Raw genomic sequence first — 22068 nt, forward strand, 5'->3', positions numbered from 1 at the left:
ATAAAGTATTTTTTTACTTACTGCAAAGAAATGTGACCAAAAAAAATGTTGTCAGGAAAAGCAATAGTTGTTTTGTTTGAGGTTTTTTCAAGGAAAAAGTAAACACAAAGCTTTCACATTCAGGTAAATGTCTAAAGTGTGTGGGGCGTTATCCAACAAGGACATACATTTTCCAAAATCAAGTATACTTTTCTGAGGAATTGTTTCCAGCTGAGAATCAAGTTCTTCTTTTCTTTAAATTGTCAGATTATTGATCAGCCCTGAGCAATATTCCTATTTAAATATAGGATGGATTATTTTTTGCTAAGTTTAAATTCCATTCCTTATTACCTTCCATTAAATCAATAAAGCCAATTCAAAATTAAATTAGGGTGTCAGAAATTATATCAGTTCAAAGTAAATTGTTTCTGTTTCTCTATTTTTTTTTTTAGTTAAAACTGATGTGCCCGTATACACAGGTTCCCAAATACATACACCTAAGCACCTGAATGGGATGATATTGGTCCACATTTCCATATGCATATACATGCTTAGGCCTGGAAATAAGCACTTAAAATTCCTATACTGCCCCTAAAAAGGTTTCTTACCCTGGAAGGTCAGTTGTTTTGTGTGACAATTAATTCCTCTACCAAAGGTTATTTCTGCAGGAAAAGATGGCATTTTTGAGATTCTGAGATGATTCTGAATCAGATATTATTGCCGAGGTAATGTTTTGACATTTTGTATTATATGAAGGTTGCTTCTTCCTACCATCTTCACAAAAGTTTTACATTGCCCTTTGATGAATTTGGGAATGAAGTAGTAATTGTCTTTCTAAGAGAGAAAGGTTTGTACAGTTACATCGCCTACATGTACTCTCCTAGCTGAATAACTTGCAAACCCTGTGAACTAGTTTCAACCAATTTCAACACAGCAGCAGAGCTCTCACAAATACTGAGTCTAAAAGTTTCATGGAAATAGGTGGCTTGCTTTCCACGTGGTATGGCTGCCCCATGCCTGCAGTTTGCTTCCATTCTCATTGCATTTTTTCACTTCCTTGCTACTGCTGTCTTGGGTTGGAGGCAGTCAGGACAAGGTAAGAAGGGAGCCCAAACTGAAGGCAATGGTCTAGAAAGCAAAAGGTGCAGCTAGCAATCAAAAATGTGCACATGCACTGCTCAGTCCATGGCTTCCATTCACTTTGTTTCTATAATCTCCCTGACAGACCTGACATTGTACACAATGCAATCATTGGCACAGAAGGTACACCACAGATGCAGCAATGTGTTAACAAAGGGACTGATGAAGGAACAACAGATGAAAAAAAACCTCTTACTTATTGGCATTAAAAAATATGGTTCCCAGGAAATTTAGGGGCTTTATGTAGCATAAATTTGGCTGAACACATGCAGGTCACTTGAACAGTTAACTGGATCTGTATTCAGACACTTTTGGTTTATCCCACTCCACTCAAAACCAGACATTTAATGAAATCTTCCAGCTGTGCAATGAAGTCGTGTTTTACTGTCCTGTGTGATGATTTGGCTTCTCTGAATTAAGATACCACACAAATACCCACTCAGTAAACATAGATGCTTTTAATTGCTAAAATAATATCTAGCTTTGTTGTTTCTCAAAAGAGGCTAAATTAATACACAAATTTTTAAAAACGGGAGCACATCACACTTGTTCCAGCCAAAACCATGATTGCTCATCGGGGCAAGACACATGTTTGCAGAAAGAGAATTAGATTTTACAAGAGTCACATTTCTTTGTTTCCATCATTATGTTTATCCCCCTTTAAACACATACCAAAATTGGACTTTAAAAAAGGTGATGCTAGGTGATAAGTAAAGTAAGTAAACAGTATTGTCCATACTTACATTGTTCTTTTTCACAGTATTTCAATCTTGTTTTTAAGCCTGGTAGACTCCTGACAGCCTTATATTAGTCGTCATGGTTCAGACAGGAAAATCAGTCTGCCATGGATTCCTGACTCTATGTACACAGACACAGATGAAGAAACAGTCTGTCATCACACAGGCATAACCCTGATTGCTTGGACTGCATCTGAATACACACCATCAGGGCTCTGACATGGCTTTTTTCTCACCCTATATTCCCAAAGAAGTTGTCTGCATCCCTACTGTCACAGAGTATCTGCAGATAGATGCTGGTACATAAAACAAAACTACAGCTCACATATCAATCTTAGATCCAATAGTACTGTGGCTTTTTATGAAGGTTCAAAACAGTCCTTGCAAGCACCTGCTGTGGTGCAACTGACAGTGCCTACATTTTAGCTATTTTGTTCTTTGTATTACACGTGAGACAGAGGTGCATCCAGAGATATTCTCTATGTCCATTGCAGCTTTCTGAGCTTCTGCTGAAGTACTAAACATTTTGGAGAATACCAAGTGCACTCAGTTTCCGTTTACCTCAATGTCGAGGGGTACCTGTCGTGAGGTCTTGGTCCGAGGGGAAAAGAAGGACACACAAGACACACGAGGATGGTGAGACAAAGAGATGTCTGCCTGCTCAGCGCAGCAGGCAGCCTTTATTGAGTTTGCCAACTTCACACACAACACAAACATATTCCCACAACAACACCCAGGAATCCAAGCACCTGCACATTATCAAACCGTCTTAACCTTGTACTCCCTGCAACCCAAGGCCGTGTCCATGGAAACCATCTAACCAGCTCCACTGCTCCCATGGAACACAGCCTAACTTTTGCACTACCCCAAACTTTAATTGTGGGGTTACAACTTCACCCCACACCTCAACAACATGCGAAGCACCTGACAGCATCCAGCCTCAAAGCTAATTTCTGACTCGTCTTGGCAAGTTTGCATCTAAACTTTGCAACTATGGCCTAGACTCACATGAAATTAATGCTCCTCCTTCACTGGTATAAACTTCAAGTAAAATCTGAGTTGAGAAAAAAACCTTGCAGCAGAATAAATTTCTGACAGTTTATGGTTAAAAGAACTGAGAAGTGCAATTTGAAATTGCTTCTTATGTAACAAGAGCCTGAGAACTGCACTAATATTTAATTGAGGGAAAAGTAACCGAAGGAAAATTGCTTGGAGATCTGCCAGAAGGATTTTAACAGCTGGGAGTTGAAAAGTGATTAATTCTGACAGCAATAAACACTCCGTGTTCATAAGCAATTATGTTTAGGTTTCCGAGCTGCTTGAATTCTTTTCTATGTACTATTAACATTTTATTATCCAGATAGGATTTTGGATTATCGTCATTTAGAACATTTATGAAAATCCACTTTTTCCCTAGCACATACCTGCTTATCTTGGGAAAAGAAAAGTGAATGCATACTGGAATTAATAACTCATAAGAACTGGACTCAGTGAAAAGTGACCACATTTACACAATCTCTTGAGAGAAGACAAGGGACAACTGCTAGGGCAAGCCCAAGAAAAGAGAGAAACACATCTTTTTTCTCCAACAGGCGTAGATTCAAGAGCCTGTGATATGCCTGATAGCTATTTTTGTGATCTCTCCTGACATATGACAATGGCTACCAAACCCATAGTAGTTACAAAACATAGTCTCCTTCGAACAGATACAAGCATAACCCTCTCTCAAGAGAGAGAACAAGGGCATTAAGGGTAAGCTGAAGTAATTTCTTGACCGTACCACACAATTAGACACCAGCATTGGAGTGGTCAAAGTGAAGTACATTGGCTGGACATCATAACTTTGTGCTGGATCTTGAAGATGCAATGAGAATGACATCTGATATAAGACATGAGGAATGAGACATCTAAATAGATTAAGCTTAGGAGTTATCAGCTGAGGGTATGAGATCCTCAGCCATGAAACAGTGTGCAGACATTAGTGTGTGAAAGATGCAGTATAGTCCTAGCCATACACAATATTTAACTAGTAAGCAAAGCCTCCCTGGACATGCTCTGCCTTAAGCAAAATCCAGTACAAACTTGCAGCCAGCTGGGAAGAGTGGCCAGCCCCATTACATGCAGATAGAGAGATGAAGGCATTCAGCTCTCCAGTTGTAGATGACCATCTTTGGGAATCCATCCTTGAAAAAAGTCCAGGGACCATTGATACCCCAAGTGGAAGAAAATACCAAAATCCATTCTGCCCTCCTGTGCCTGAAAGAACACATATAGATGGCTGAAAATAAGAGAATCCAGAGGAAACATATAAAATGACCTCCCTTAGGGCAGAACATGGCTGGAATTTTTTTTTCTTGCAAGTATTATGGTTACAGCTGTAAGAAAACTCTTCAAAATTAACAGCAAAGGAAGACTGTTTGCTGCAACAGGGAGTTCTGAGGTACTGCCAGTTCTGGCACACAAACCTCTGAGGACCTCACAATCAAACACAATCTCCTTAACCTGCATGTATTGTCTATGAGAGACAAAAGCAGCGGGCTCAGTTTGCAGCGGATTTCATGGGGCACACCCTGTACTGATAAGGCAAACATCAACCCTCACATCTGCCACGGTGGAGCATCACCCCTGAACAGAGTAAGTGGTGGTGTAGCCCCCTGAGTAGCCCCCTGTGCAGGCTGGGGAGGACAAGAGCACAGAATACAAGACGCAGAAAGCTGTGCTGGCATAGCAAATCCATTGATAGGCACATACCAGCCATTAGATAAACATCTATGTGATGTCAGTGTGGAGGGGGAAACTATTTCAGCTAACACTTTTCTCTCTGCTTCATATCACCCAGCCCATACAAAGCTTAATAGAGGCTGATTTGTTGCAGTGCACTTTTGTCCTAGCATGGGAGATTCCCAGATTCATATATAATCTCCTGGCTTTCTTCCTCATTATAAGAGGCATTGAGAATATTTGCCAAGCCCTTGGCACAGTTTTGGAAACAAAGAACAAGTAAAACAAGGAGAAGAATGCAGTTGCAGAAGGGAGTTACATTTAGGAAGTGGCATGTGGGAATTCTCCTGTGGTACTTTGATCTGGGCATTTGATGGGTATTAACACTGCTCTCTAAAGACAGTGATTAACTTAGACTAGATACACATCTTGCAAGTGGCTTTACTTCAGGAAGATGAGTTAGCTCACAGACTGTTTTGTAGACTAGGTTGTAACTGAGTATGTTTCCTATTCCCGTCATTCCCCTCTAGCTGCTCCCAGGCTCAGAGATAACTGTAGAAAGAAAGGAGGACAGGGTGAAGCAGAGAAGGAAAGGACAGGTTTTTTTGAGCTACATTTTATTTTCCAGATGAGTCTGTTGCAATCAGGCAGAGATCTAATACTGTACCTATCATCAGGTTTTTCCTTCATGGGAAAAATCACATGGCCTGGGTCATCTGTCAGAGACCTTTCACACCTGGAAGTTGAAAACAAGAGCATAAGGCCCAAATGTGGAATGCCCAACTCACTAACAACATCTGTGCTGAGCCAGAACATTTGTTGGATGAAACTCCAGGCAGCTCCTGTGTCAAAATTAAAGTTTGTTTAAAAGAGGAATTTGAGAAACTGCCAAGAAGGAATGAACATTTCTTCCTCTATAACCTTTCAGGGTTTTATTTCAGGAAGGGCTAAGTAAGATCTTGGCGTTTATCCCCAAGAAGCATTGTACTTGTCCAGTCCCATCCTACTTTCCACATGCCTGATGCATGGGCATTTCTTCCTTTGTAACTTCTCAGTGTTTTACTTCACTGGGTTACTCCAACCTTAAAAAACGAAAGCTTCAGGAAGATGGTTAAAATCAGCATCATGTGTTATTAAGTTCTTTTGATGTTTAATATCATGATATGTATAAGCACAATGCAAATTGAATTAGACTCAGAAGCAGTCTTCTTTAGAGTGGACTAGTGTATGTTTACTGAGCCTCCATCTAGTCAGTGGAAAACAGAAAATTCCTTCAAAATGGCTTACCTCCATCCCCATTTTTCTCATTCTATGAGCAAGTTTAGAGCTGGCTTCCCGCCAAATCTCCAAAACTCAGCAAAAGCCCTTTCCCTCCCTCCCCCTTCAGGCAAAGGAAAAACAAACAAACAAACAAAAAAACTATAGAAACTGAGAGAAATTGAAACCAATCGAATTATATCTACATGTATACGTGTTTTTTACATACATTACAGTTACATACAGTAAGAATATTATGTACAACTCCAAAAAGGGGAAGAGGGGAAGGGAAAATTGGAAAAGAGGGACAAAAAGGGAGAAAACAAAACAGATATGCACAATCGAAAAACTCAGAGACTAGAAGAATAAAGAATTAGCAAAAGAATATCTTACTAATCTCTTTGGGACAGCAGAAATCATGCTGAATGACCGCCGGCACCCTCTGCCTCCCAAGGTCTACAAGGCCTCACTAGGCCTCACTCCCCCACACAGCAGAACCAACAGCAGGGAATCTGTGTCTTCAGAACCACCAGAAGGGAAGAGAGCGAGCTCTCTTGTCTGCACCTTATTTATATGTTGTGTTATGCTAAAGGATGATATGGAATACTTCCTTAGATTTCTGACCCCCGTTGCTAAGGAAGGCCTAAAAAATCCAAAAGCCAGCCCACTACATTCTATCCTGAGCTCCTTCCTTCAGATGATGGAGCAGATGGAGGACAATTAAGGGAGGAGCAGTTGGTAAGAAAAATGAACAACAGTTAATTGGAAAACCCAATTAGACTATCTGGCTGAACACCTACTTAAATCCCTTTTTTCCTGTGTACTTTGGGGGTCACAGCCACAAACAGGGCATTACCATGAAAAAGTGAAGATTCCATGTCTCCTACTTGAGCAAAATGTATAGAGGAAATATTTAGGCCTGCTCAGATAAGTGCAACAATCTGTTGTAGTGGTGCTGTAGCTTCAGAATCAAACTTGAACAATTCTTAAGCATGACACAGCAAGAAAACTGCATCACAGCTCTGATACTTTCTTTGTTTGCATTGATAAAATGTACAAGACATGTACCTCATCTCTGGCAACATGTCTTCTCTTCCCCCTTATTAATACAGTGTCCTGTTAGTACAACCCTCTAATAATCAGCTATCAGCAAACATCTTTCAGAGCCACTGCAAAATGTTGCTGTACATTTGCCCTGCAGAGAGTGCAGAAGGTCAGGATTCTTTAGGACATGGCATGGAATTGCATTGCTTTCCTTGCTGGCTGTTAGTCATCTTAGATGCTACCTAGGGCTAGCTAGCTGGAAAGCTACCTCAACTGCTAGGTGTAGTAAGTGGGAATTTTGACACAGCCTTCAACAGGGCCAACATCTCAGGTCAGCTGTAAACATAGATGCTGCAGCATGTTAAGTATTTGTTCTTTTCACTTGAGAATTGAGGACATTTCATACCTGATAACTGCAAAGCATCTTTGATGTGTCATGCTTTTAACAAAACCCATGTATCTGAAAATCCTGTAGTCAGTTTGGCACTTGTTCTCACAGAATCACAGAATTGTTAGGGTTGAAAGGGACCTCTGGAGATCATCTAGTCCAACCCCCCTGCCAAAGCAGGGTCACCCACAGCAGGTGACACAGGAACTCATCCAGGTAGGTTTTGAATGTTTCCGGAGAGGGAGACTCCATGACCTCCCTGGTCAGCTTGTTCCAGTGCTCTGCCATCCTCAATGGAAAGAAGTTCATCTTCATGTTGAGGTTAAACTTCTTTTGGTTTACTTTATGGTCATTGCTCCTTGTTCTGTCCCTGGGCACCACTGAAAAGAATCTGGCTCCATATTCTTGGCACCTGCCTTTGAGACATCTGTATGCATTAATGAGATCTCCTTTCCGTCTTCTCTTCTCTTGACAGAACAGGTGCAGCTCCCATAGTCTCTCCTCATAAGAGAGATGCTCCAGACATCTCATCATCTTTGTAGCCCTCCACTGGACCCTCTCCAGTAGCTCCTTATTCTTCTTGTGATGAGATAAAGAGTACTGGACAAAATACTCCTGGTGTGGCCTCACTAGTGCTGAGTAGTTCTCATTCTCCAGTGAATGTTGGCTCTGAAGAGACAACATTCATTCACGCATGTTTAATGACCAGTAGAGAACCCCAGTAATATGTAAAACAGGCTATCACCGTGAGTCCTCCACCTTCTTTCTAATGCTGTCTCCTAGGATACAGCAGTGTCTCCAGTCCCTCCCATGCTCTGCATCTCTGCTCCATCTTTATTACTGCAGAGATATTTTGGATTTCTCCACAGAGGCAGTTAATAGAATTTATTGTTAGCTACAAACTCTGCAAATTCAGTCCCTGGAAGATAAGCCAATGCAATATGCTGGCTTCAAAGCTGGTAGGATCAAACTAAGCGGGATCATTTGGTGGGATTTCTGCCCATAAGGGAGCTGAATACCAGGTCATGCAGGGTTACCAAAGGGAAGTAATTTGTCTTGCAAAGCAAGTATGACTTTGACTGAGGTCTCCTTCAGTCTTTGAATCACCCAAGGTGAGGATGGGGTTAAAAGAAAAGATTCCTAAATGCAACTCTGTTCCAAAAAGGTTAGGGATGAAACTAGAAGCAATGATGTACTGTTATTAAAATAGCACCTAGAGCTGAATGCCAAGAGCCTCGCTAAACACACAGAAATGATTCCTGCATCAAAGAATTTTCAATATGAGCAGACAAGACAAAGACAGTACTGTTATTCTCATTTTGCAAACACTGAACCTAGACACAGAGACTAAGTCACCACAGCACAGTGATTAGGTCACTTGCCGAGGTCATATGAGGGCTCTTTGCTAAAGCCAGGACCTGAATCTATTTGTATGACTGAAACATAGTCCTATGCTTCAGAAAAGCAGTCCCCTTAGTCTTCCCAATTTTCCAGAATTGTATTGGTCCAGCTTTGATTTTCAGAAGAAAAAGATACTTTATCTCAGACTCCCACTGCACCCAATCCCCCACAGCAATGAAGCATGAATGCAGGAAGAATATGTTTCTGTAAACCAAGCCATGTTCTTTATAGGCTTAGGCTCACATCTTAAAGAACCTCTTATTCAGTCAGAATGTTGCCACCTTGCCTACTGTTACATGCACAAAAAATCCCAGCAACAGGTCATCTAATACTTGCTTGTTGTGTAAAAATGCCCTTTTTTCATTGCTTGTGAAACAGTGGGAAGGAATCCTACGTAACCACAGCATTAGGCACCTGGCCCAGCAAAAAACATTTGAAGTAATTTATTCCAACAATTTTATAAAGATAATTTCAATAAATGTCTTACTTCAAAACAAAACCCAATCCAGCTCTTTATAGGCAACATCTCTGTTCTGAAGTCCAAAGCAATGAAGAGGAAATTTCAAAGGTAGAAATGCCAGTATTTAATTCTCACTTACTTTCAAGGACTTTAGGGACTTGATGACTCTTTGTGCCTCTACAAAACTTTAGACATTCTCAGTCTTACATCTAGACTACAATTAAGAATTACTTACATCTATAATGCTATTGGGCTCTTAGGTATTACTGAGAAGTCTTTCACTTCAAATTCAAACTGAGATATTTTATGGCATGCTACGATAAGACATTTCTGTTGTTCTGAAACAGATTGCTTATCTCTTCTGGCTGATACTGCCTTCTCCCCTAAGCATTTTACAGGAAATGAACGGGGATCAGAGAGATGTCACTCACTTCCCCACCTGCATTGCTTGCTTAAGAAGCAAAATCATTTTATTTGTAACAGGCTTGACAATTCACGGAAGTAATTGAGATGAGACTTGTATGTCTTGCTGGCATGTCACGTGTTACTATAAAGACGGCAAACCCATTTTTATTACCATATGTTGCAAATTTCAGGTGAATTTTTGACCACTACCTCCTTTGCCACTATCTCTTTACTTAGAGGTCAAACTTATTGATTAGGTTATTTCCCATTAAAATTGATAGCTCTTTTCTGATTATTCAAGCTAGCAGGAGTAACAAAAGATTTCTGCTTTTTTTCTGGCACTCACCCATGCCTTTAGATAGAGCTACACTACCTTTCTCAGGAATTGTGTACCTCTAGTTAATGGAAACATTCCCTGAAAATCACTTATTTCTGCCAGAGACTGCCCATTGAAAGAAAATGTGGGATTTCAACTGATTCTGATGATGTAGAAGCAAAATCCCTTTTGCCACAAGGTCTGAGCCCCAGTGCTGAATTCACCCCTTAAATTCCGTAGAAAGATGAAAATAGGAAGTAGGAAATTATTTTTGGAACTACCCTACTGCCGTTACAGATATACTGTATTAAGTTCATGTCACATTTTAAAAAATACCAAATCCATAGTTAATTAATCATGTGTTTCTCATTATTCATCCTATAGATCAGCACATGGATCAGTGATTTCCAGCATGAGAGAGAAAGAGCCTGCAAGGAAGCCCAGCTTACCAGCAGGAAGTTCGAAGTACAACTTACCAGCATAATAACTGATGTTCTGGCATCTTCAAAAATACCACACAAAAAACCTGAAACCCCCAAAACCCCAAAACAAAACAGCACATACTTGTTTTCTCAGTAAGTAATTTTAGTTTTACAGATAACATCAAACCACTACACAGCTAATGCTGCTTTTAAAAATATAGCATTTCATTATTGATTCATATAGATGTTCAATAAAAACAGAAGGATTTTGTTCCCTTTGAAGAATGCTAACAGAATCCTAACCTGTGAATCAGAATATCAGATAAGCTAGTCCTTATTGATAAATCAATTATTTCTATCATTCTTCATAATTTTTAATGAAAAACTCATTAAGTCAATGGGTGAGCTGTTCTGAGGAAGAATAATCAGAAGATAATCATGCCAGATTTGAATAATTTTACCACAGCTCTTCCACTTTAGTGGAAGTGATCTAAAGGATGGGATTTGAACTTCATTATGAACTGATTATAAATATAATTCAGATGGAAGAGAAAGTAATTTGAAGAATTTTTATCTTGGTAATGAGTTCCCTCTGAAGCTTGTGAGCTGGTTGTTGGACAATTTGTAAACAATTATTGCTTGTCTACAAGGAACTAGGACACTGAAGAAGTTTGGGGTTTTATTAATTAAATTAGCATCTAAGCAGAGAATGAGGAACTCTGTATAGAATTTCTCCTTTGTCTTATTAAATATGTCTTCCACTGCTCTAATGGCTGAAAGTTTTTAATGACCCCATCACTGAGCTGAGACTATGTCCTTTTTTTTCAAGCTACAACTTGGCCTAATAAAAGAGAGGCTTTTCTCTCTTGCATCCATTACATATCTTAGATATTCAAAGCAGCTTCATCAGTATTTCTTTGAGAACCTGCTCATGTAGCATATACTCACCCAATACTTCACAAGGGCTGTGTCATTACAGATTGTGTTACTAGCACTATTCAGCTTCCTCAAAAGATACAAAAAACTGACCTGGTAGGTGGTGTATTATGATCACTAGGAAGCAGTAGCTATATAGCATATGTGCAATATCAGATCCATTCCCATTACCACCTGCTCAGCTCATTTAGCTCATGCAGTTTTGTAGTGCCTGCTACCAGGAGCAGGGATGGTTGTGCAAGCACGTCTCTCTACAGAATGACCCACTGAAGGCTCTGAGGATCTATCTTGATGCAATGACAAGTAGGCACCATTATTGACAATCCTGCTTGAGTCTGTCCCAAGACTGTGCTCTGCATTACTGTTGCAAAACAGAAAATTTCTGTGATACATGCACATTGACCTATCCTTCTTGGGGTACTCTCCTTGAGGTCTGCAGGTAAGGACAGAGAAGACACACGAACCTTTTCAGTAAATCGATTTCCCTGCAGCTGGCATCTCAGTACCCCACAAACATGCTGTAGGAACTGCAAATGCTGTAGGAACTGCCAGAGCATGGCATGCAGAAAACTGAAGGCCTGAGACCAGCAGCCTTGTCCTCAGACCACTGCAATGGAGGTTAGGTTCAGCTTAGCACTCAGTGCCTTCGAGAAATGGGTTTCAACAACAAACTTCAAGCAACTCCAAACTTTGGTAAGGCCTGAATTTGTAAAATTGCGTGTTTCAGATAGTTGTAGTGATAAAAGCACCAACTCAGTAGTTGAGTTTAAAGACACATGAAACATTAGTGTTTCATACTAAACCTCTAATAGCCGTCAGGACGCTGTCTTACAATGTGGCAATGCTACTCCCGTGGTCATACACCTGGCAGAATAAGTAGCCCCTTCAATTAAAAATGTCTTTAACTCTAGGAATGCCAAGATAAGAAAGAGGTACACAGTGCTCATTTGTATGCTGGTAACTACAATTTTCAGCCTCAGATTATCAAGTAGACACAAAGAAAGCAGCAAACACAGAATGTACCTATTAATAATAAACTGATTTTCCTCTCTGTGCACCTGAAAACATTTTCTTTTTGAACACATACATAACCATCAGTACTTCACAAATGTAAAATCCCAAAGGACTGTGGAATCAAACCTGTCCAGACAACGTATTTAAGTACAACCATTCTTGTCCACACTAAAGACAACATCTTGTTAACATGCGTCTTAGCAGTTTTTGACAAAATGTATTAGCTCATTACAGATAAGCCCTGAGCGTAAGCGATCTGGGCTGAGAGAAGGTATAGTGCCTTTCGAAAGGAAAAACTGAGAAGTAGAAGAGGAAATTCAACTTCACCAGGGAGACCATCTCAGCAGCAGCTCCTGTAACACAAGTCACACACATTTTAAATGCTTAGTGATTTTCCTCGACTTCCAATCAGCTTGCTGTTCCTAAAGGTACCGAGGACTGAGACAAATTGTTTAGGCTTGGAATTGGGAACATACAAAGGAATTATTTCAAATTTTATTTATAAACTCAAGTCCTATCTTAAAAACATTTAGGATTCTTCTTAAACCTTTAGTAGTTCACTTGAAAGGCTGTTAAAGGCTGTCACATTTTTGCTGGCTAAAAACCTCTTAGCTTCTACCCTAAGCCCATTAAACCAGGGCAGTAAGGCTTCAGCTAACATGGAATTCTGCATTCACAGAAACTAATGACAAAATTCCCACAGATCTCAGTAGGTCAGATATTTCTCTTTCAGATTTGCAGTATATTAATATTAATTTGCAAAAATATTAAGCCAGAAAGAAATATTTGAAATAAGACTGCAATACTGCACCCAAAATATGTTGTAGAAAGATTAGTAGAATTTGTATTATTGAGTATTTGCAGAGATGTACATCCAGTGATGATCTTTATTGCTCACTCATGCTGGGAAGAGTTTTTATTCATTGCTCCAAATTCCTCACTTTTGAAAGCACCATATATATTGTCAACTTCTAAAATATTTATTGCTGACTATCATAAAAGAGAGCTATAAACAAAAAGTATGTTAGGCCACTGTTCTAAGGATTGATTAAAAATGATGAATGCATTATTCTTTCTTGCAATTTTTAACTGTCAAACAAGAGGGATATGCTTTTGCAAAGGCAACACACTTTTTTGTGCTTATATCTGAGAATTTTTTACAATTAACAAGTCAGCCAACTATAAACCACAGTTCAAGCCTGTAAGATGTTGATAACTTTCTCCCTCCCACTACTTGTTGAGATCACTTATCATTTTACATTATCTTCTCTTTGTTTAAAAGAATTTGGTAGTTCATTGCCTCATCTTAGTGAGCAACTTGCTCCACATCCTCTTTATGGAGTACCCTGTACCTTGAGATTGTTTGTTCATCCTGCCAGATGAAGAGAGATTGTTTCTCTGAACAGAATTAACTAGATTCTGATGGCATTTATAATACTGCAACTTTAATAATTTTAAAGAAACCTGTACATTTTATTTCTCTGAAAACAGCCCTGACATCTGATGTCCCTTATTTATAGCCATAGTTGTGCTGTTTTGCAGTCACAGGAGCAACACTGTGCAACCAGCTCTAAGATAACAGCCACGTTACTGAAACAGACCACTGCTGGAGTATGTCTGCAGAGTCAGGTAAGCAGCTGCGTGAATGCTCTCTGCCACCCACATCAAAGATGCTGAAGTCCCCCCAGCCCTGCCTATAACTGGAATAAGAACATGTGTTTGCTTGCCTGCATGCATGCAGACATGCCTTTTATCTTGTTGTGATACAGCCAACACTTAGAGGATGGTGCCAGTTCCCAGACAGTTCAGGTTTTGGTGAGACACCCTTTAATCTGTCATGATTGGTGAGAGGCAAGGAGAAGGCTTCTTGCTATCCTAGGACAGACATCTATGGACTGTAAAGGGCACTCGGGGTGGCTAGCTGCAGTGAAGAAATCTACTTGTAGGCATCTAAAAATGGGAAAACTAAGACTCATTTTAGTTGACAGGTATGAGTTTCATACTCTTGAAAAGGCAAATTTCACACTGAACAGTTACAGAAATCATCCATTTCCAGAGTATTGCCATCTAAGCACTAAACTGGACAAGGATAAGATTTAGGTGGTTTTGAAAAATCTGATTCAAAAACAGTGTCCCATCTGGGGCAGGTCTGAGGACCCCCAGTGAAAAGTCCTGAACTAAATGGGTGGAACAGAGCAAGCCCTTCCCTGTCTGCCTGGCTGCTGCCAGTGACAGCAGGTAGGGTGGCCAGTGAGGCTCAGCCCTGATATGGAAAGTCAGATCCTCAGCAGCCAGAGATCTGCATTTTGGGAGGGAGGAAGTGGGTCTCCAATGAATTACAGGCCTTGGCATGGGTTCAGATGTTGTCATGCCTATGACTTGATAGGTTTAGAGGAAATGTAAATCTGAAAGGAGGATCTGTCCAGGATGATTGAGTTATACTGCAGTTAAAAGCAGAACAGATGTATAAGCAGCAGTGATGGTGTCACTGAGAATCAGTAACATATCTCACGGGAAAACCTTCATTTGTTGGATAAGGACAATATGCTATACTGCACACATATCCTTCTCTAAATGTAATCAATTTTTCCTGCTCTGAAAGCATGTGTGACAGCTGTTCTGCCCAGAAGCAAACCAACATCTTATATCAAAAGTATTATTGGTTTTTCCTCTTAACTGATTTTGGTAACACATTAAAAACAAATGTTAATATACCATATGAATCTACAGAAATTATCAGTCAGTCTTACAAGTGGAAAGGGTTTGGCATTTTCTGCTAACTCTTCACACTTCACATCTTTCTGCATTTTCTGATTATGTCAGAAGAAAAGTCTTCAATCTGGATCATCCCGAGAAAAGTTGAAAAAGCCTGAGAAAAGTCTGCGCAGGGAAAATTCACAGATGAGGTGCAATTTGTTGATCTCTTGTTAATGCATTTAGGAAAACAATGAACCAGAACAGGATGCAGGTAGCCAAGTTTGTAAGTCAGTGTCCTGGCTGCAAGACCAAAGGATTCCCAGTGCCCACTGGAGTGCGATACCTTGCTGCAGGAATGGAATTCCTCATAAAAGCAGGTGAGAATCAGTTCCACACAAAATCTGTGACATGCTTTTTGCGCTATGGAGTCTCATCCACCCCCCTTCCCTGGGTGGATGGTAGTCCCAGGCCATCTGCCTGGAAGTAATGGGCCTTCACTCTGATTCTCTTCTCTTTGGACCTCTCTCCCTGAGCTCAGACAGCCTCTGTATCTCATCAGGACTAACTTCATGCCTCTTTGTGCTTACCATATGGTCTAGCATTTACTCTGTCTAGCTGGTAGGATAAAATACACCACAGAGAGGACACAGGTGACTCTTAAAAGAAAGAATAGATGGTACCTCATTAGTTTCTCAGAGAAATCCTTCATGCATGCTGTAGGTTCCTGCTATGAACTGCTGTCATTGGGATATCTCAGCCATCAGCTTAATGCTCTATAGTTAAAGTTTAAATGCTTGGGAAATGCTTCTCATGTCCTGTGGTCAAGAGTCAGTGAATGAACCCTGTGAAGAAGTCCAATTTCTCTGCTGTCTTTGGAAAGAAGCCAAGACCACTGGAAGCAGCTTGTGATTTAAAAAAAAAATAAAAAAATTTAAAAAGATGGTTTTCAGTGGAATGGGGAAAATTATTCAACAGCAGTCATATGGATTGAGAAAGACCGAGTCCCCCATTCAGAGAAATTGTATTTATACAAAATGGAACACCTCTAGCAGGGGCTACAGCAAGAATGCCAACACCAAATACATTGCAGCCCTGTAATCAAGCCACAAATGGGCTGTAGGAAAATGTGCCACATGGACATGAGAAAAATGCATTTCTCTTACAGATAATTGCCTGTCAATAGAGGGATGTAACTTCACACGAAGTTTTGGTATTAAAGAAAGGTTATTTGGTAAAAAAAAAACAAAACAACAAAAAACCAAAAAACAACCCAAAAGACCCCCAAACTCCCCACACAACAGTTTTATAGAGAAATTCCAAAACAGCTCAATTTCTTATATTTATCTCCTTGGAATTCGTTTACCAGGTGCACAAAAGAACTAGGAACATTCCTTTTTTGGCCAGCTCCCCTTACTTGTGCTGGTTGCAGGCCACACAGGTGAGCCTCAGCTGCTCTTATGTAAGTCATGAAATACTTCAGAAAAAGAGAGAAAGATATAGAATGATATCTGTATCATCAATGAACAAAAGTCAGAAGTTTCAGCTGTTGGTATCAGCAGGGGAAATGTAATGACATTTTCCAGACATTTATATTCATGACTCTGTTTAGCTACAATAGTCCTTGCTGAAGGGTAGTTTTGCAATAGCTATTATATTTATCATGATCACACTTCCTTGTTTCATGAGAAATACTTTTTTGTGTGATAATGCACACATATTGTCTACTTATTGATAAAAAAGGGATACTTAATGCTAATAAGGAATGAGAAAGCCTGTTGGCTTTTCTATTCTTGTAAGTGAGCTTAAGCCCAGCAGTAAATGAAATATGCAGCTGAAAGACGTTTGGGATGGACTTCAGTTCAACCTTGAAGGGTATGGAAGCTGTGACTGACTCATAATTTTCACTAGTGTGTTCTTTCTAAACTGTAAAAATATTCTACTGAAACCTATTGGGAGATCTGTTTCTGCCAAATTGGCTGCTTTCCAGTCCAGCTTTAGTAGTAGTAGATTTTCTAAATTTTGTCATCAACAAATTGATTTTACATGAGAAATTTGCCTTTATCACCATGAACGCTGTGTAATGGTCTCCAAAACTCAATTCCCAGTTTACTGCAGATACTCCTTGCTCAGAATACATTGCTGACCTCTGTGCAATTTCACAGATGCTACCACTTTTGTATTAAAACCAGTCATTGTCATCAACTCTAGACTAACAAAGATATTAAATATAATGAATACAAAGAGTTCTGGGCAAACATTCATTATGTAGCATGTTTAAATTCTGGATCATCAGTTCCATAATCTCTTTGACCTGTTTTGTTGCTTTGGGCTTAGGTGAATTCAATAACAATTTCAGTCAAAAGGAGCTTTGGCAAGCTTAATTTCTGTACTGTTATTACTGAAGCATTTCACACTTGTGCATTGCACCAACAAGCCCTTCACACCATTTGTCTTCTGTATTAATTCAGATCAAAGAGGTCCTTCATGGTGCAGTGATGATGTTATTTTGATTTTTATGTACGCAATTTTTTTTCTTGGTTGATGTGACTGAAGACTGTGTAATGAATGTGGATTTTAATGATCATTCTTAACCATGTGATTCACAGTGGTGAGGGGTGGAATGTGTTGGATTTGCATTACATGGTTTTGATAGCAGGGGCTACAGGAGTGGTTTCTGTGAGAAGCTGCCAAAAGCTTCCCCTATTCCTACAGAGCCAATGCCAGCCAGCTCCAAGATAGACCCGCCACAGGTCAAGGCTGAGACAATCAGAGATGGTAGTAATGCCTCTGTGATATCATATTTAAGAAGGAGGGAGGAGGGGAAATATTAAGCAGAAGCGATTGCAATTGAAGCCAGAGAGGAGTGAGAGCATGTGAGTGAAGCACTTCTGCAGACATCAAGGTCAGCGAAGAAGGAGAAGCAGAGGTGCTCCAGGCACCAGAGTAGAGATTTCCCTGCAGCCCATGGTGAAGACTATGGTGAGGCAGCTGTGCCTCTGCAGTCCATGGAGGTCCATGGAGTGCAGAGATCCACCCACATCCATGGAGGACCCCACACTGGAGCAGGTGGATGCCCAAAAGAAGGCTGTGACCCCATGGGAAGCTCGTACTGGAGCAGGCTCCTGGCAGAACCTGTGGCCCTGTAGGGAGAGAAACCTGTACTAGAGCACATTTACTGGTAGGACTTGTGATCTCATGTGGGACACGTGCTGGGGGAGTCTGTTCTTGAAGGAATGTGTGCCATGGACAAAAGGGTACCCATCTCTCTGAGCCACTCTGGGGAAGGAGGTAGAGAATTATGAATAAAGCTAAGGCTGGAAGGGAAGGAGGGATGGGAGGAAGGTGTTCTTTAGATTTATTTTATTTCTCATTATCCAGCTCTAATTTTGACTGGGAATAAATATTAATTTTCACAGAATCACAGAATGTGCTGAGTTGGAAGGAACCCATAAGGATCATTGAGTCCAACCCTTAGCCCTGCACAGGACCACCCCCAAGAGTCACATCATATGCCTGAGAGTACCATCCAAATGCTTTTTGAACTCCGTCAGGCTTGCTGCTGTGACCACTTCCCTGGGGAGCCTGTTTGTCCTGGTTAGAACGGCTGGGACCAATTCATCCCTGGATGGGTGTAACCCATAACTGTGTATTCTATAGCCTCCATGCCATTTCCCAAAAACTGTTGTCAGTAGAGGCCTGCAAGGTGGGAAGATGTTCCTGTACCCTTCTATGGAATTCCCTGCTCTGATACCCTTTTATGGAATTCCCCGCTCTGATACCCTTATATGGAATTCCCTGCTCTGATACCCTTTTATGGAGGAGGGACTGAGCATCCGCATGCCCTTTTATGGAATTCCCTACTCTGAGGGAGGGACTGAGCACTCCCGCCTGAACTGGAGAGTATATAACTGGGAGTTTCAGAACCTTGCCACCCTCTCGTGGGATCCAGAGGAATACTGCAGACCACTGCCTTCAACTAGACTGCAGACCACCGCGTTCAACCAGACTGAGACCACCACCCTCGACTGGACTGCAATCACCACTTCTGACCAGACTGCAGCAGCTCTCCCACCAGCAGGTTTATCCCCTCTCCCTTTGCTTTGGACTCGGGGGTGGGCCAAGGCACACCACTCTTGTTCATACCCCAGGGTGCTAGGTTATACATTTGGGTTTTGTGGGTTAAAACCAATTGTCTGTCTGTATAATTGTACTTATTGAATTATTTTAATAAATTGTTATTCTGACTTATAAATCTCTCTTTGAATTGAGTTTATTTTCCCTTGCTGGTTAACTTTTAAACCAGCACACTGTTCCAGCACCCAGAGCCACCCTCTAGGTGAAGAAACTTTTTCTAATATCCAACCTAAACCTCCCCTGACATAACTCCAGGCCACTCCCTCAGGTTCCGTCACTGGTCACCACAGAGCAGAAATCAGTGCCTGCCTGTCCTCTTCCTCTCATGAGGAAGCTGTAGACTAGAATGAGATCTCCTCTCAGTCTCCCTTTCTCCAAGCTGAACACACCGAGTGACCTCAGCTGCTCCTCATACAGCTTCCCCTCAAGGCCCTTCACCATCTTCTCTGCCGTCCTTTGGACATTCTCTAAGAGCTCAATACCTTTCTTACATTGTGATGCCCAAAACTGCACACAATATTCAAGGTGAGGCCACCCCAGTGCAGAGCAGAGCAGGACAATCCCCTCCCTGGATTGAGTGGCAATGGATGCTTTGCCTGATGCCCCCCAGGACACAGTTGGCCCTCCTGGCTGCCAGGGCACTGCTGACTCATATTCAACTTGCTATAGACCAGGACCCCCAGGTCCCTTTCCATGGCACTACTTTCCAACATCTCATTCCCGTCACACTGCTCCGGGAAGTGGTTTGAGAGAGGTAATCCTGCTCAGCCCTGCTGAGGCCTCACTTGGAGTGCTGGGTCCAGTAATGGGCTCACCAGTACAAGAGAGACATGGATCTCCCAAAGTGGGACCAGTGGATGGCAACAAAAAAGATTAAGGGACTGGAAAATCTCTCTTATGGGGAAAGGCTGAGAGAGTTGGGCCTGTTCAGACTCAATAAGAGATGGTTGAGAGCGGATTGTACCAATGTATGTCAGTACCCGAAGGGAGGGTGTCAAGAGGATGGAGCCAGGCTCTTCTTGGTGATGCCAAACAACAGGACAAGACCCACAGGAAGAAATTGATGCACAGGAAGTTCCATCAGAATAGGAGGAAGAACTGCTTTACTGTATGGGTGGCTGAGCACTGAAACAGATTGCCCAGAGAGGTTGTGGAGTCTCCTCCCCTAAAGATATGCAATAGCCATCTGGACACAATCCTGAGTAGCAGGGAACCCTGCTTGAGCATGGAGGTTGGACTAGATGACCTTTAGCGATCATATGTCCAGTGGTCCCTTCCAGCTCTAACTATTTTAAGATTCTGTGATTCTGTGCTTAAATACCTGAAGGTGTTTAAAAGACTTGTAGACATGGCACTTAGAGACATGGTTTAGTGCTGAATTTGGCAGTGGTAAATTTATGGCCTGACTCAATGGGTCTTTTCTGGCCTAAATGATTCTGGTTCTATGGTCTTGGTGTAGATGATACAGGAAACCTAAAGGAGGCCCATGATCTTATTGAGGGGTATGAGCCACTTGGGTGAGATACAGCCTTTTGCATTTCAAGAGGCTCTGGCTGCATAACATGTGGATGACTGAACCCCAGCACATCAGTAGCATTTCTGCTGTTGGATATGAGCTCTTTCAATGATCTTGTTCCCTTGTAACCAAAAAGAGAGGTCACCTTCCTTCCATTAGCCCTGCCATCCAGAAGAAAACCAAAGATTTTATAGAAACAACTTCCTGTCCAGAAGTGTATCATTCTGATACAATACACAGTGCCCAATACACTTGCCCACATGTTTCTACAGGCATGTGAGCATTCAGTTCTCCATTATTTAGTGCCCCAGTGGAAGAAAACATATGTCAGCTAGAGAGGCGAGTTTGGAGTGTCCAAAAATGTGCAGTGAATGCATTTCCTCCTTTTTCCTATATACACATACGAACATTTTTCCATCCAAAATAAAATTCCTTTTCAAGATGAGCCAATTCATTTAGAAAAAAGCCTAAATGACCAAAGCTTAATATAGTCCCTGAAATAAGCTTTAAGAAACCCTGATGTGACCAGGAACCACAAGAAATTCAGATAGTGCAGGAGTCGTGCAATCAGTCAAAACTGGGTTTCTACTTGAAGAAGCAGAGAGCAAACACTGGAGTTTTTGTTTCTGAGACAGTATTTAACTACATACTGAGAACACTGTTTCAGAAACTAAATCCTACGAAGTCTCCACTTCCCCAAGGTATAAGTGAGCTTTTGTCATGCGTCTCCCTGCATGAAATCTTTCAGTAATCTCACCTGATTTTAAAGAAGACTTTCCCATTGCTTTACACTTTTTTTTTTTTTAAAGAAGATGGAACTGAAGATTAGATTTGTGCAGCCAGTGACAGCTAGTCACTCTGTTGCTTTGATGCCTTCAGAAATTGCAAACAAATGTGTTTCTGGTACCAAAAAAAAGTAGCCCTAAACAAGTAAAAAAATATTTCTGCCAGAGCATCTGTACTAGTCCATGACTTATACCTCTTGCATGCAGTCATTTTTCTCAACAATGACCGGAGTGTCCTTGTTGTATAGGAAGTTCTCTTGTCAGGAACTCCCTCCCGCAAATCCAGACATGCAGAAGCTCAGCACAGGAAGTCAGGCTGTCATGGCTCCAGGCATTGTTAATCATTTTTAAATGATCATTAAAAGGCAGCAGCAGCAGCAAAAGGATGCGGCTCTGGTGAGATCAGATAACAAAAATGTCTTTTTTTTTTTTTTCAAGGGGTGGGGGGCAGTGTAAGACAAAAACATATTTTGCAGACTGAGTTTTAAACATTCTATTGGAGTTTAGGACAGGAAAAGAAAAATACAGTACTGAGCTAACAGTTTCTGAGGCCATTCCTACCCTACTTCCTATGCCCTCCTCCCCCCTTCTCCATTCCCAACAGACAGACCTACACTCCCTCTGTCTCTCTTTGTGCAACCACAGAGACCTTGCTGTACCCAGTGCTGCCTCGGCTCTAATACCTCAGGTTTCCAAGACCTGACAATTCACAAAGT

The 22068-nt window shown here is 41.1% G+C and overlaps 1 long non-coding RNA gene across 1 annotated transcript; it reads left to right on the top strand.

Moving 5' to 3' along the window:
• Positions 1 to 6469: 6469 nt before the first annotated feature.
• On the top strand, positions 6470 to 21747 carry LOC113961268. Its single transcript, XR_003532255.1, has 3 exons — positions 6470 to 6572; positions 13763 to 13849; positions 21601 to 21747. It is a non-coding gene; the product is annotated as an uncharacterized LOC113961268 (long non-coding RNA).
• Positions 21748 to 22068: the final 321 nt, after the last annotated feature.

The sequence above is a fragment of the Neopelma chrysocephalum genome, unplaced genomic scaffold (assembly GCF_003984885.1).
Source record: "Neopelma chrysocephalum unplaced genomic scaffold, ASM398488v2 Primary Assembly neopelma1_97102, whole genome shotgun sequence".
In the NCBI taxonomy this organism is placed as follows: domain Eukaryota; kingdom Metazoa; phylum Chordata; class Aves; order Passeriformes; family Pipridae; genus Neopelma; species Neopelma chrysocephalum.